The sequence below is a fragment of the Hetaerina americana genome, unplaced genomic scaffold (genome assembly GCF_022747635.1).
Source record: "Hetaerina americana unplaced genomic scaffold, ioHetAmer1.1.p SCAF_7, whole genome shotgun sequence".
NCBI classification, from domain to species: Eukaryota; Metazoa; Arthropoda; class Insecta; order Odonata; family Calopterygidae; genus Hetaerina; species Hetaerina americana.
In genome coordinates this window covers 46882361-46896866 of record NW_027287316.1, presented here as the reverse complement: position 1 = coordinate 46896866, position 14506 = coordinate 46882361, and the positions used below count along the sequence as shown (strand labels likewise).

General features: G+C 37.6%; 1 long non-coding RNA gene across 1 annotated transcript in view; it reads left to right on the top strand.

Annotated features, from left to right (window-relative positions):
- The window catches only part of LOC139696417 (uncharacterized), a 112269-nt gene that overhangs the window by 97530 nt on the left and 233 nt on the right, over positions 1-14506 (top strand). The gene's annotated exons all lie outside the window — the stretch shown is intronic.

Sequence of the window (14506 nt, the reverse complement as noted above, 5' to 3'; positions counted from 1 at the left end):
TTTGGAAAGTAACGTGCCAACAGTCATGATGAGAATTGACGATGTTTGATCTGGATACACATGCCATTACGCAGTATTCTAACTTGAGAGATCGTATCGAGTGAAGTTTTATCAATATTCATAGCTCTTCCGATTTCGTTCAAAGTGTTTTTGTCTTGCTGAATGTTGTACTCTCACCGCTAATACATTATTTTACAAAGAGTGGCACATTGTTTATACCTTCATTATTTTTCATCGTAATAAAATTGATTCCTTTATGAGCGTTGTAAAACTACCATCGTTTGCCAAATTTACCCTTCGGAAGGTGTCTAATTTTAAAAATTGGATCGAATTATTCTTCGTTAAACCGATACTCTTGAAATTCATATTCTAATTTTATTGGTTATGGAAAATCGCCATAGGCAATGCGGTTGCTAACCGCGGCGGTGTAGGAAACGTAGTGTGATGTTAGTATTAATTTTTTTTAAATTGGGTTAATTTAGTCGAGTTAGTTAACAGCAACAACTGATTTCATTGAATAAACCCTGTTCCTCTTAATTTCGAGAAAAATGGGCTGTACAGGAAAATCTGATTCTTATAAATCCTATAGAACATTAAGGCCATTAAAGATTTAATCTGTGAGAACGCATGGCTATTAATTGTACCATCAAGCTGTAAATATCGTTTATAACGTTAAGAAACGATAACTCGTTTAGGCATGAGAGTGACACTTTTTTGATCGAGGTGAAAAGCAAGCAAACCGACGCATCTTGACTATCTGTGACATTTATTATGCAGTGTCATCATGTATGTGCTAATGGGTCGATTAAACGCACCCTACGTCGTATCGGAATTCCGAGACATTATATTTTTACTTTTACACGAAATGGAGATGGAATAGGCAGTTTCCAGCTTACGCAGTTCCGTTTCATTAGCAGAAATCCCTACTTATGGTTACGGCGCTTTACCGGGTAGTATTGACATTTGGGCCGCTTGACACAAGTGAAAAGAGACTTTTAATGCCTTAAACCCTCCTTCCATCATTCACTATACAAGCTATTATATCTTCTGATAGGACCGCCTTGTAGCCAACATACCATCTCCAGGTTTCATCAGAGTAGGAAAGACATCAGTGTACAGACACTATAAAAATGAATAAATAAATTTGTAATACAATTTTTTATAATTATTTTATTATAATTAATATATGCATTAAAAATAAATAAATAAGGGGAGGAATTAGCGGCTTCTGAGGACATGTGGACTGGATGCATTCGTTACCGGCAAGTGAAAATAAGTGTGCGGCGTAATTAGATCAATTTGATAGAGTGTATGAGATTCGATTTACCTGACAGATATATGAGAGAAAGGCAAATGTTTTGAGAGCAAGGAGTACACCGAGAAAGTTATATTTGATAGTGGTCGAAGAAACTTCATGGATGAAGACTATTGGAAGTCTCAGGAGTAGAAAATCGTATGTGCTATAATGTAGACTGTAAAACAAGTGAAATAATTATACAAGAGCAGGGCTGTATGAGAGAAAATAGTTATAGAGTAATCATAGCAGAAAATAGTAAATATTCTTTGAGTTACTTCAAATTTCATTTCTAGTTATATAACTTTGCTTGCTCCGAAAAAGCACGGGTTGGAGAATATTAATTCATTTACTCGGGAAAATTGGACCCGAGTCCAGACTAATAGAAAATAGTATTATTTTAACATCGCTTCATGGTCCGACGGAGAATAACTAAAGGAAGGCGAAGAGAAGGTTAGCAGAAACCATTTTCAGATGTAGGTTTTCATAAATCCGTTTATTATCGCGCCCAAGTAAGTATAACCAACGCCGCCCTCGTGACATCGAGGTGACATCACGACTGCTACTCCCGATCCTTTGCACAAACGCCCTGAACACGTGTCTCCCGAAGGGGTCAGGGGTGGGGAAGGGAAGGAAGAGGTGTGGGTAAGAATGACATGTATGGGAATTCTAGTCAGCATGCGGGAGAGAATCGTGGGAAGACGGTTAGTAAATGAAAAGGCACTCTATGAAACGCAACCTTGCAGGGCGGTCGCATTTATTTCGCCAACTGGCGAAACTTATTAGTACGTTATTACGGTGCATTATTATGATTAAATACTCTATGTATGACGTAGGTTTTTGGATTTACACTGATTGAACAGATTTCTCCCCATTAAGACACGACTTGACACCCCATACGACAGTAAACCCTTCTTCAATTGAACATTTCTACCTACCTTCATTCCGTCCAAGGGAATCTCTATCTGTTAATCCTTCTCATAGTCATTTTCCTTCCGTTTCGTCGCTTGTCTTAACATTCTCCCGTCTATCGCAGCTTTAACACGTCATCGCCACTCAGAATGATTTGCGTTCACCTTTTCTGCCTCCTTTGGATATCTCTCAGCAATACTCGCTCTTCCCCAACCATGCCCAGTCATCTTTTATTTTCCTTTTCAGACTTTTCCATCATTCTTTGCATTCACTTCTCAAAAGACTCAAATCTACGCCTATCTTCTGGCATAACGATCAAGTCTCCGCAAAGTATATAATTAAGGTTCATATCAAAGCATTAATTAATCTTCACTTAGCATCCTTGCTTAATTTCCTCCTCCTTGAAAGAGCCATGAATTAGCGAGATTAATTGAACATCTTTTGAATAGTTGACATTTTTCATCGTAATTACCTGCTATTCTTGAAAATTCCTAAATCATGATGCATGAAACACCCTTTATTTTTTTGTTTTTTAACATTTCATTTAAACAGGAAACATGTTCTGTTCAGTAAAGCCTACAAATTTACAAAGGTGTTTCTAATAACTTAATTGTGTTAATTCGAAATAACTCAGTGACCGTTGGCGGAACATCTTTATTGTGTGTTAGTCACAATTAAAAAAAATTAGATCATAGAATGTACTCGTGTGTTTAGCCATGGTCGTAAATTTAGGGAAAAGTCACAAAATACGTGTCGGTAATAATATATCTTTATTTAGATATGTGATCGGAACAGTTTTAAAAAATAGAAAAAAACAATGCATAGTGATTCTATGAATGGTATTGTTCCAAATTTATTATTGAATATCTTTTTGAAAGTTTAGAAAATATTTAGTTTCATCTACGAAAACCCTTCCTATTGACTTTATCAGTAAGCATTATGTAGTTTTGGTATGCAAATACAAATGTGGGGGCACCGTGATAGCTGGAGTATGTTCGTTCTACAGTATCCTTGGGTGTTTGCGACCCGCACTACAGACAAGGTCTCCATTCTTTTTGGTTGCCTAATCTGCTTGGATACCGTTCGATACATTCTATAGAATCGCTAGTGTCTTACGCTTCAGATTTTGTATTGGAGAAATATTGGAAATAAAATAATGATAAAGCAGTAATAAAAATTACCGAAAATTTCACCGTGTCAAAACTTTTTTTTGTTACAACAGGATGATTGTCCTTTATTTTCGAACTATTCGCAAAATTGTGCATCGCAAAACGGTAAAAAGTCTAAAATCTCACCTCAGATGGTGTTAACAAGTATGAAATTGTAATATACCTGACCTCTAATGTTTCCCATTTTTGAAAAATTAAAGATTGCTCGGTGGTAAGAACGATTGTTCTGAACTCATACGTTTAGTAAGTAAGTAAGCTTAATAAAAACCGGTATCTCTTACCTGCCATCAAACTTCCGTAACTACGATACCACCTGTGGCTACGCAAAAAAAGCTTTAATTAGAAAAAGAATTGAAATTATGAATAATATTAGTATTTGAATGGATAAAACAACTTTTTCAATGATGGTGGTAAACTTAATTTGTTTTAAATGTTACCGCATGTATTGCTTCTTTTTCCAGAAAACTTTATTTATTTATCAGCAAGTCTTATTATAGATATAATAAACTTTAATTTATAATTTTTATTTTTAAAGAATAATTTTTCCAGATAGAGGATATTTAATGATTCATCAATAGAAAATTTGTGTAATTTCGTCATGGAATATAAATTCGCAGGGTTTCATCTTACTGTATGCCTCTATGTTTCACGCCATAGACTTTTATTATTCTTTAAAATAGATAAATCATCCCAAAAGTTCCAATAAATTTTTATTTACATGGATTTAATCGGACAGTTTTTAGATAAATATTACTCCTGTTTTCTGATATTAATATATATAACAGCGGCTAACGAATGGCTGCGCGCTCTCAAAATTTTGCGAAAAAAATATTAGCACTATGAAGAATAAAAATCGTTTGTGTCAGCCAACCGTCGCGCTCTTCAACTCAAAACATTTACTGATAAAAATATTTTCAACTTCCTCAATTCGGCACTGAAAGGACCTAAAAAATAAATAAAAACTTGAGCGCGTCGAATAAAAGCGCACCGGGAAAAAATATGAAGTGACTGACTCTCAACACGGCGGCGATCCGTTGGCGTGTTCAAAAAAATTAAATCCTCCCTTTTCCTGCGGAAGAACGATTCTATACCGTCTCGTTTTAAGGATGGAGCCGTGTTTAAACCAATGGGGTCGTTAAGCTTTTCCATACGCGCCATGAAATAGGAATCCACAGGAAGGGAAAAGAAAGAAAGGCAGATATTTAGTGTCCTGAGGAACACCACCGTAGGGGATTGGCTAATAATGTTAAAGTGAATATCTTTCAATCTAAAATATCATCAAACATTAAAATTAGAGCTTTCAGAGAATCCGTAATCTGTCAGTGTTCTATGACATTAGAAATGCTGGTAGTACACAGATGAGGCAGGGCAATATAAACTTAAATGAATGCAGCTCTGAATCAAGGATTAAAGGTCATATGATATGAATTATGAAAAAAACAGTATATATATATATATATATATATATATATATATAATTATATATATATATATATAATTATATATATATACAGGGGTCACAACCAAAAGTGGTAGGACTGATTTTCTCTGGCGCAAACGGAGCGGTGGAGGGGGATCTGCTTGGCAGGGTAAGGTGGAGGGGGCTCTTAGCAACAGACCGACACCAACCTCAGTCGCCTGCGGGCTGTCGTTGAGTGAGGACACCGTTTCTAGTGAAGCAAGTTTTTTGTCCGCGTCGAAAAACAAAATGAATCTGAATTTAGAGCAACGTTATTCAGTGAAGTTTTGTGCGAAACTCGGGAAGACGGCAACCCAGACCCTCGATATGATCAAGCAGGCTTATGGGGACACTGCCTTAAGCCGTTCCACAGTATTTGAGTGGCACAAGTTGTTTAAAGAGGGTAGGGAGCTCGTTGAAGACGACCATCGCTCCGGATGGCCGTCGACGGCAAGAACCGACACGAATGTGGACAGAGTGAGGACACTGCTGAACACAGACCGAAGCTTAACCAGTGAAGAAATTGCAGACCAGTTGGGTCTGTCTGCATCCAACGCCCAACGCATTATTTCACAGGATTTGGCCATGCGCAAGGTGTGCGCCAAGATGGTTCCGAAAATTCGCTCGTCGTCAGACAGCTCCTGGCCAAATACGGCGTTGCCACGTTGCCGCACCCGCCCTATTCTCCCGATCTGGCACCACCGGACTTCTTCTTCTTCCCCCTGATGAAAAGACAGCTCAAGGGACGACGTTTTGACTCGATTAAGACCGTTCAAGAGGCTTCGACGAAGGTCATCAACGGCATCCCCTAAGAAAATTTCCAGCGGGCGTACGGGGAATGGGAGCAACGTTATATTATGTGTGTAGCAGCTCAAGGAGCATACTTTGAAGATTATTAAGTCGATGTAAGTATATCGTCAATAAAATTCTTGTAAAAACATCAGTCCTGCCACTTTTGAGTGCGACCCTGTAGGAGGGATGAGAGGGAGTCAAACAGAAGTTTGTGAATTATTTTATTATCTGAAGTAACACATATTTGTATTTCCAAGATTAAGTATCTCAATATACATGTATTAAAAATGAAATGGAAGTATTTAGATGTTATAATTCATACAGGAAAATACGAGGGTCATCCGGAAAGTAGTACCCGTTCGTGCCGCATGAAGTGCTGACGACGCGAGTAGCCGCTGGACGAGGTCAGATAGCTTCAGTGGCTTGTCTGCCTTCTCTGAGCCAAGTTGCGTGACGCTAGCATTGCCTGTGTTGTTTCTGTGATTGTTTACAATGTTTAAAAAAATTGAGAACGCCGCCAGTTGTGAAGTGAGGGCAGTGATTAAATTCCTCAATTCAAGAAACGTTCGCCCATGTGATATTCATCGCCAATTAAAGGAGGTGTATGGAGACAATGTAATGGACGAGTCGTCTGTTCGGCGGTGGTGTCGCAACTTCAACATGGGGAGGGGGAACACACACGACGATGAGCGTTCGGAGAGACCGTCTGTCATTACAGACCAACTGGTGAGCTCAGTTGACGAATTCGTGAGGAACGATCGGCGCGTCACAATTGATGACATCTGTGAGCATTTTCCCAATGTTTCTCGAACAATTGTTCATGAAATTGTTAAACACCATCTGCATTATGCAAAAATTTGTGCAAGATGGGTCCCTCGCGTATCTCAATGAGCTGGCGGCGAAGGACTATGCAGCAGGAATACAGAAACTTGTCACACGTTATGACAAATGCCTTAATTTGCTTGGAGATTATGTTGAGAAGTAGTTTAAAGTATCCTCTTTCAAATAAAATTTTTTATGTTTGTTAATATTTACTTTTGTGTCTTTATTTCACGAACGGGTACTACTTTCCGGATGACCCTCGTAGTTAGAGACAGTGCTTCCCTCCTATTCACCCTCCTTTGACCTTTCCTTTTTCACTAGTTCTTCAATGGCCTGAACTCAGTCCCTTTCTTTCCCACCGCCCCTAAATAGCCCCCGGTCACCCGGATTCACTGCCTCCGCCTAATTGGTCCTTACATCTTCACCGCTACCTCCCTAACCCACTCCTTCCCATTACATGAGTATAGCTTCTCTGATATGATGAATGACGATAACTTTGTTTTTAAAACGGAGTTCGTTTCAATAAATTCCGCTGTGGAACAACCAGGTATTTTCACTATTCATAATGAGCAAGTTCCACCGGAAACAATGGATTTTAAAGATTCCAGAATATTATGTTTACAGTACTGTGTTGAATGTTTACAATATTACCGCTGGAAAATGGAAAAGGAGACAAACAAAAAGAAAATTAATTTGGAGAATGCCAATATTTCATTTGAGTCAAGGAGACACATTATACTTGAGATCGTTATTGTTACACGTAAAAGGGGCTACAGGTTTTGAGGACTTGTATTCATTCGTTGGGAAATGGTAGCCTATGTTTCAGTCTGCAAAAAGAGGCAGTCATTGGCAGCTTTATGTCTCTTTGTCAAGGAAAGGTTTTGCTCCAAAGCAACTCACAAATATTGCAATGCGAGTGACCAACAACTTTTTTCAGTATGCTCCGTTATAAATATAAAAATAATGACATTGATGGAATGCATTTGGTTTTTCAAAATTTCAAGGGTGAGGTAGAGTTTGTGTTTACTAATGTGGATATCTTCAAATATAGAAGATTGCGCCCGGTAGGGGATTTTTCTAAAAGAAAATGAGGAAAATATAGCAATGCATGCACCACTGGGGTGCTTGAAATCACCCATCCTAAGATTCATTCGATTTAGTAAAGAATTAGGTATGCTCGATTAGCCCTCAGAGGAGCCTTAAAGTGACAGTGGCTATGAGGGGAATGCGCAAAACGTGAAACGATATTCCTGTTTGCTTCCATGTTTTGTCTACGAGATCATTTTTCCGACTTGGTCCAGATTATGGAAATTCTTCTGGCAGTTGAGCATCACCAATTCATTTTTTCCTGTTTCAAGAGTACAATAGGAAATATAGTAATAATTTATGTCAAGAATTCGAATATGGCGTCAACATTCTTCTGCCTTTCCTTAGATTAAATAAAATGTACCCAAAACTCACAGTGCATTTGACACGTTACGAATCTGGACAAAATCCGGACGCTAAAAAATGGCTCCTAACTTTTAAGGAGTAGTAGTAGTATTTAGGGGAGGCGACCGACAGCTGAGGTCATTTGCGCCATTACGGATGGACAGGAAAGGATGAAGGGTGGAGAGAAATCCGGCGTCGGCATTAGCCTACTCTTTACGAAAAGCACCAAGGGGTCCGCAGCTTAACGTCCTATCCAACGTACGGCGTACTCACTCAAAGTGCCCTCTGAAAAATATTCAACACCACCGGGATTTGAACCCGAGCCCTCTAGGTGGGAAGCCAGTACGATAGCCACCGCATCATCTCGATCCCCCACTTTCAAGGAAGATATTCAAATCCCTAATTGGCGATTTCGATCTCTGCTTAAAATCGGTGCATGCGTGATGTATGCTAATGACATGCAAAGGCTCACTCACAGTAATATAAATGATATCGTTTTCTATATTTACTGTCATCACTGATTCTAGCATCTCCTATCAATGGTCAGACTTAAAAAACTTGAATTCAAAGCAATTATTTTTGGTACCATGAGAATTTTCGGTTTGAATCAAATACCTGCAAAAACTGTTAATGATGCTCCCATCCCTTTTGTCACAAACCTTCTATTCTAGGAATCACTCTAGAGAGCTCAAGTCCTCAGCGCATATTTGTATGAAAAATGATAAGAACGGAACGTTTAGATAGCTAAACAAATACTATAAATATCCCGTATCGTTTTATATCCGAAAACAAAAAACCTGTATAATCATTTTTCCATTGACCAACCTTCTGGGTTGAGATTACCTATTAGAGGACCTTTTTACTAATCTAAAGCACCTTCTTAACTTTGAAATGATGTAGGTATATTTTTAGCAATAGCCGTGGCAATCCTTGCTTGCATTATTCCGACTAAGCATTAAACTCGTTTAATCGGTTTTTGCAGAGTTTTACGAACTTTTAAAATGCTCACAGTGGAATTTTCCGCTGCTCCAATCATCTTTTACGTCAATTCAAGCCATTGAAGTTTATTTCAGTATATTAAACCTTATCTTTATCTTTGCGATTGAAAGTAGTATGCGTAATATTTTCTTAATTTAGCAAATATTCCTGGCGTTAATTAAATATATTTTTGAGATGAACTCAATGGCAATCCATCAACTATTTTCCTTTGTGTGTGTTCATACATATATCATTAGGTCAAATATTGTTGTCAATATTTGTAATAATATTTTTAGTCTCCCTAGGGAGGTGATTGCCAGTTCTGAATAAATTAATTCCTTGCTCTTTCTCTGTTTCTCCTTTCTCTCTCTCTCTCCTTTCGCTGCCAGCGCTTACTCTGCGCCGACGGCTTACAAATATAACACCACAGCGTCCTTAATGAGGCTTGTGATTTAATAACACATGTTTAATGGAAATGACCCCAGCTATTGAAATTGGGTGGGATAGAACTCTCTTCTTCTCCAATGGACCAAAACTCAAACAATAATAGTCGTTAGCTCAATACTCATCAACTAAATCGAATCGAACAAACCAAGCAAGCAAAGACATCCGAAAAATCAAAGTCGGTGAAATTTTGCTCGCCGTATTTTCAAAATAGAACCCATTCTATGTATATTTCTAAAAAAATGGCCTATCATAGAATTAAAATTAATCTCATTTCAAATACAATTAATATGCCACTATTCACACTCCGTGACCTAAAGATAATTTCCTTAAAAATCCCGTCAGTTTTTTCCTGAGATTACTAATAGTTCCAATTCTTGATTACATCTGTCTTTTTTATTACGATGTAACGTTCAAGCTTAAACTTTGAATCCAAAACTTCCTAAATTCATGTGTTTGCTACATTTATACAATTTCCGGAAAAACGAATCGGCTTTCTCCGTGCTTCTAAATCTTTGGCTGATTAAAGAGCAATTTAAGTCGGAATTGCTTATTTGGAATGTTTCAATTAGTCCCTTTCGCCTACAAAGCCAAAATCACTCGCTGTCACGAAAATGTTTCCTAAGACAACTGCATGTCATGAGATGGCTATTGAAGGTGATCCAGGTTAAGTGAAATTTCCAGACCCCGTGACCAATGTGTTCCGAAAATCATTTATCGTGACCGTATCACGACTTTGAAATTACATTCATATGGATTTCAAGTATCTTCGTTCCATGGCAAAATTTAAAGGGAAATTTGTTGATAACTTACTCGAAAGCTATTCAATTACCCCATCACCATTTTTCTCTTCTATTGCTCCCTGTAAAAAAATACGAGTTCTTTATCTATTTTCCATTAGTTGCTTGTTTATTATTACATTTCATTGCATAGTCCAAGCACTTCATATTTGAATTAATTTAAATTTTATGCATGTTTATGGCGTCCTAATATTGAACCTCATCTCATCTTGTAATTAAGCAGTATATTTTACTTCCAAATTTTTAAATTCTTATTTATGAAACACGGGTTTGTTCATATCCTTCCTATGAATGTTACTTTTTTTGCCACTCTGCTCTCAATTTGTAGCTGCTTGTTTTTCCCCCGAAGAACTTGACCCGGTGCACAATAGAAGTGTTTCTAATTCTAATTGTGATTCTTCTCTCTCTCCCTCGCCCACTCGTTCCTCATTTCTCCTCTCTCCCTCATCTCCCGCTCTCTCTCTCTCGGCCGTCTCCCTTTCCGTGGGAGCACCGTGGGGAGGATTTCCATTGGGTTATTGTGCTGTGACGTCACGCCAGTCTAGCCATCGATCCCGTTGCTCAATCCCTGCCAACCGTGCCAAAAGGTCATACGGCCGTAACCTATTTTTTTCAGCGTAACTCCACCCACTCCCCTCCCGTTCAATGCCATTCGCTAAACTGGAAATAATTGGATACTTGACAGCAAACTTCTCGGGAGAAGAGAAATTTAATTCTAATGCGGAGACGTGTAGGTGGCATGGTAGTATATTTTTTCTTAACATTTTGTGGTGATGTCCGCTGGAAATTTATTCTCTTTCGCACTACATTGCCTGTCATGCATAAATAAATTTGTTAAGTGATGAAAGTTTTACGGGTTTGATGTCTTTTTAGCTGGCATTTTTGGGTAAACATTATATCAAGTTCCATCCCCGAGTAACATACGCTTGTACTGGGGACAGATTTCAGTTCATTTCCTTCAACATTTACGTGTTCTCTCGAAATACATGTAGTTACACGCAAGTTGAAGTGCTTTCCCCTGAATCTGTTTTGCATTTGAAATAGCCCCCGGCAATAAAATGGTCTCCGGAATTGAGTCTCTAAAATCTACGTAGCGAATTGATGACTTTGTCTTGACACTATCATTAATCATTAAAGTGAGTATTAATGGGACCTTTGTCTTTACACCATAAAAAATCTGATTAAATTCAGAATAACTTTTTTACACCAGTCAACCATTAGGAGCAAAGTAATAGGGCAAGGAATCTGTCACCGAAAATTTTAAATAGCCGCGTTCAACCTTTTCTTTTACGTTAAAACCTTCTTTCCTGCCATATTTTCATGATACATTTGTATTTCTGGTAGATACCATCGAATACAAAGGGACCGTCGAAGTGGTTCTTTTGTGGTTTTGAGCAAGATTCTTAAGAGTGATCATTTAAGCACGAATGGTAATCCTACTTGTATTACATTAAATCAAAATCACCATCCCTTTTACAGATTATTTATATGCGTGGCAGGTGAAGAGATGATAACGATCCTGTTACACGAGTGTCGTACATCTGTCATTCCTTGGGTTTGAGGTAACATTTAGCAAAAAATGAACGCAGATTTCAGTGGCTAATGAAATTGCCTGAGGGAATTATTCTCGGGAGAAATAAATGTCGGTTAGCTGTTCAAACGGTCCCAAGAGAACATTTAGTCGAAGATTTTCGGAGGCCAGTCTGCAAAAAATAAGGTTGGATAAGTAATGTGATCTTCATCAGACAATTTACCGAAATCTCTCAAATCCCTTGACACTTTGGCTAAAAACTGGTGTTTTTTTAAGACTCTTTATCTTTTTCTGAACCTTTTCACGAATTTTAAAAGGTATCAAACCAATGATTTCATTTCACTCTTTTGTTAAAGTAGCCATTATACGTATGGCGTACATTGCTCTGATTATTATGTTTTACGGTTTTGATGGATGAAAGTTAGTGAGGTATTTCTGGCATTTATACTTTCTCCACAGAAGGTAGATTATTACGGTGGTTGACGAGCAGTTAAATATCGTTATTTGTCTTTGCCCCCAAACGTTTTATTCTTATGTCGCGATGTTTCAAGTATTTTAAAAGGAAAAAAACCCAGTATGATGTAGCTCTTCTCTAGACGTATTTTTTGCTAGTTCCTATGAAATGCTAATAAAACCATTTTTAACATGCCTGTAGTTATTTTCACTTAGAATGGCAAAAATTCGTAAAACTTTTAAAGGCGTATTCTTTGACTCTATGTAACTGTTATTTTAAATAATAAAATCCGTTCTTGCGTGAATCTTTATGCTGTGTTTGTATGTTAAACATCAGCTAAAGATTATTATAAAATGCATCCAATTTTCCCCATTCAGTACTACTTTAATTAATCTTAAGTAATGAGGTTAGGAACTTTTGACTTGATTCGATGAGCACAAACTTAGATCTGCTCGCCCTTTAACACAATATTTATATTTTCAATTAAGGTCTTAAAATTTTGAATCTTTAAAAAAATTAGTTTGATTTTTTTCATTTTGAAAGGATCAAACTTAATAGTATATCTGAATTCCTAGGTAAACACTTCAAATTGACCAGGTAACTCACAATTACATAATGTAATGTGCTCTAGGTAATCAACGTTCTAATACAGATAGTCAACCGGAAGATAAAATCGATCGTTGCAATTCTTAGTATTTTTACTTTACAAGTGAAAAATACAATCTATTGTCACCGCAAATAAGCAATAAAATATATGTTATTAAAAATAAAATTTTTCGTATATAGTATGTACCAAATTACGTTGTGTAACTTCGATTCAGAAAACTTTTAAATGCAGGTTCGTTTGTCATTGCAAGCTAGGGCCGCAGCAGTTAGTTTCTGCTTTGAAGACAACTACTTTCATCATCCGTTGCATTTATGCTGTCTTTCGTGAGAAGGGAAGAAAAGAATCCTGGGTAAATTTTTATGAAATCTATTTCCCCCGTTCCATAGAACAGAAATATCAGTTAAACCGATCCGTATGTAAAGTGCCGGTCAAGAGATATTATGAATTCAATTATACGTATACGAATAATACCAATCGCTATACAAGTGTAGTAAAAGCCTTTTTAAGTTATCGAACGCCATTGACTAAAATCAAAGGTTTCATATTAGATTTGCTGAAAATGCATGCTAGTATGTCTAGTTTTTGTCTGCAGCGTTAGTTGTAGCAGTTGAGTATTCGTTTGGTTTTAAATGATAACGCAACGTATACACGATAGGAAATTATTCACGAGTCCATGGTTATTTTTTCTCGTATAGCTTATCAGCTGATTTGCGAAACCCTTTTAAGTCATGAATTTGACCGCTCTTCACTTACCTGTTTTTTTTATTCAATAGCCCGAGAATGCGCCGATTTTACTTCAGGCCTGCAAACCTCAAGTCTGATAGTCCTATCTTATAGTGAATTGCCTTGTCTAGAGCAATCCATGTGTTCTTAGTGGATGATGGAAATACCTCCACATGGGTGGAGAGCGCGCATCTGTAGGTTACTATGGCAACTTTTACGTCATCCGTGGCGGGTGGGTCATCTCTGTGCCTTCTAATCTGGGCGCCGCGGGTTCGAATCCTCTTTAAATTTGTTTTTCTGCTTGCATTGCGTACCTAAATATTGGAGCATCGGAAACATGGATGAAGCATAAAATAATGATATTACAGTTTTCAAACCGTGTATTTGAAGCACTGTGGTTCACGTTCAATGAGGATAATTCAAGGAAAGCATGACAAGTGACTGAGGAATAATAACGAGAGAAATCAATCTTTTACTAATCAATCAGGTTTACTAATCAATCAAGAACAAAATCTTTCAAATTTTCTCTTCGATAAAAATTCTTAAAGAAAAATCTCGTTTTGATTTATTGTCCGTCATCAGATGGATAGTGGCAGCACGTACCGTACCTACCCTGCTATCACCTTCACCTCTGAGTTCAAGATTGTTTACAAGCAGAAACTTGCTACCACTCCTCACCGGATAATGATCCATTCAATACATCGAAACGAGGGTATAAGTAAATTGAAGAATTTTGAAATATTGGTGGTTAAATATGTTTTTATTTCAAGAAACTGCGGGAGATGCCGCAAATGCGGCTACAGTACTCGGCAGGACATCGAGGGATCCGGGTTTGAATCCGGGCCAAGGGAATGATTTTGACACCCTGCAATTGTTGCATTGTAATGTTTTTATTTCACCATATTCACTCATCTTTTATGTTAAATGTGCTAGCTGGGGTGTTCTTTGCTCTTTAAGCTAGAGAGCGTGCCACTAAGTCGCCAATAGACCACGACTGAATGAGCACATAAATGATTTATTCCATACATATTATTAGGTTTTAGGGAGAAAATGTAGACTTTCACGTTAACGGGGATATAGCTGTTTGGTG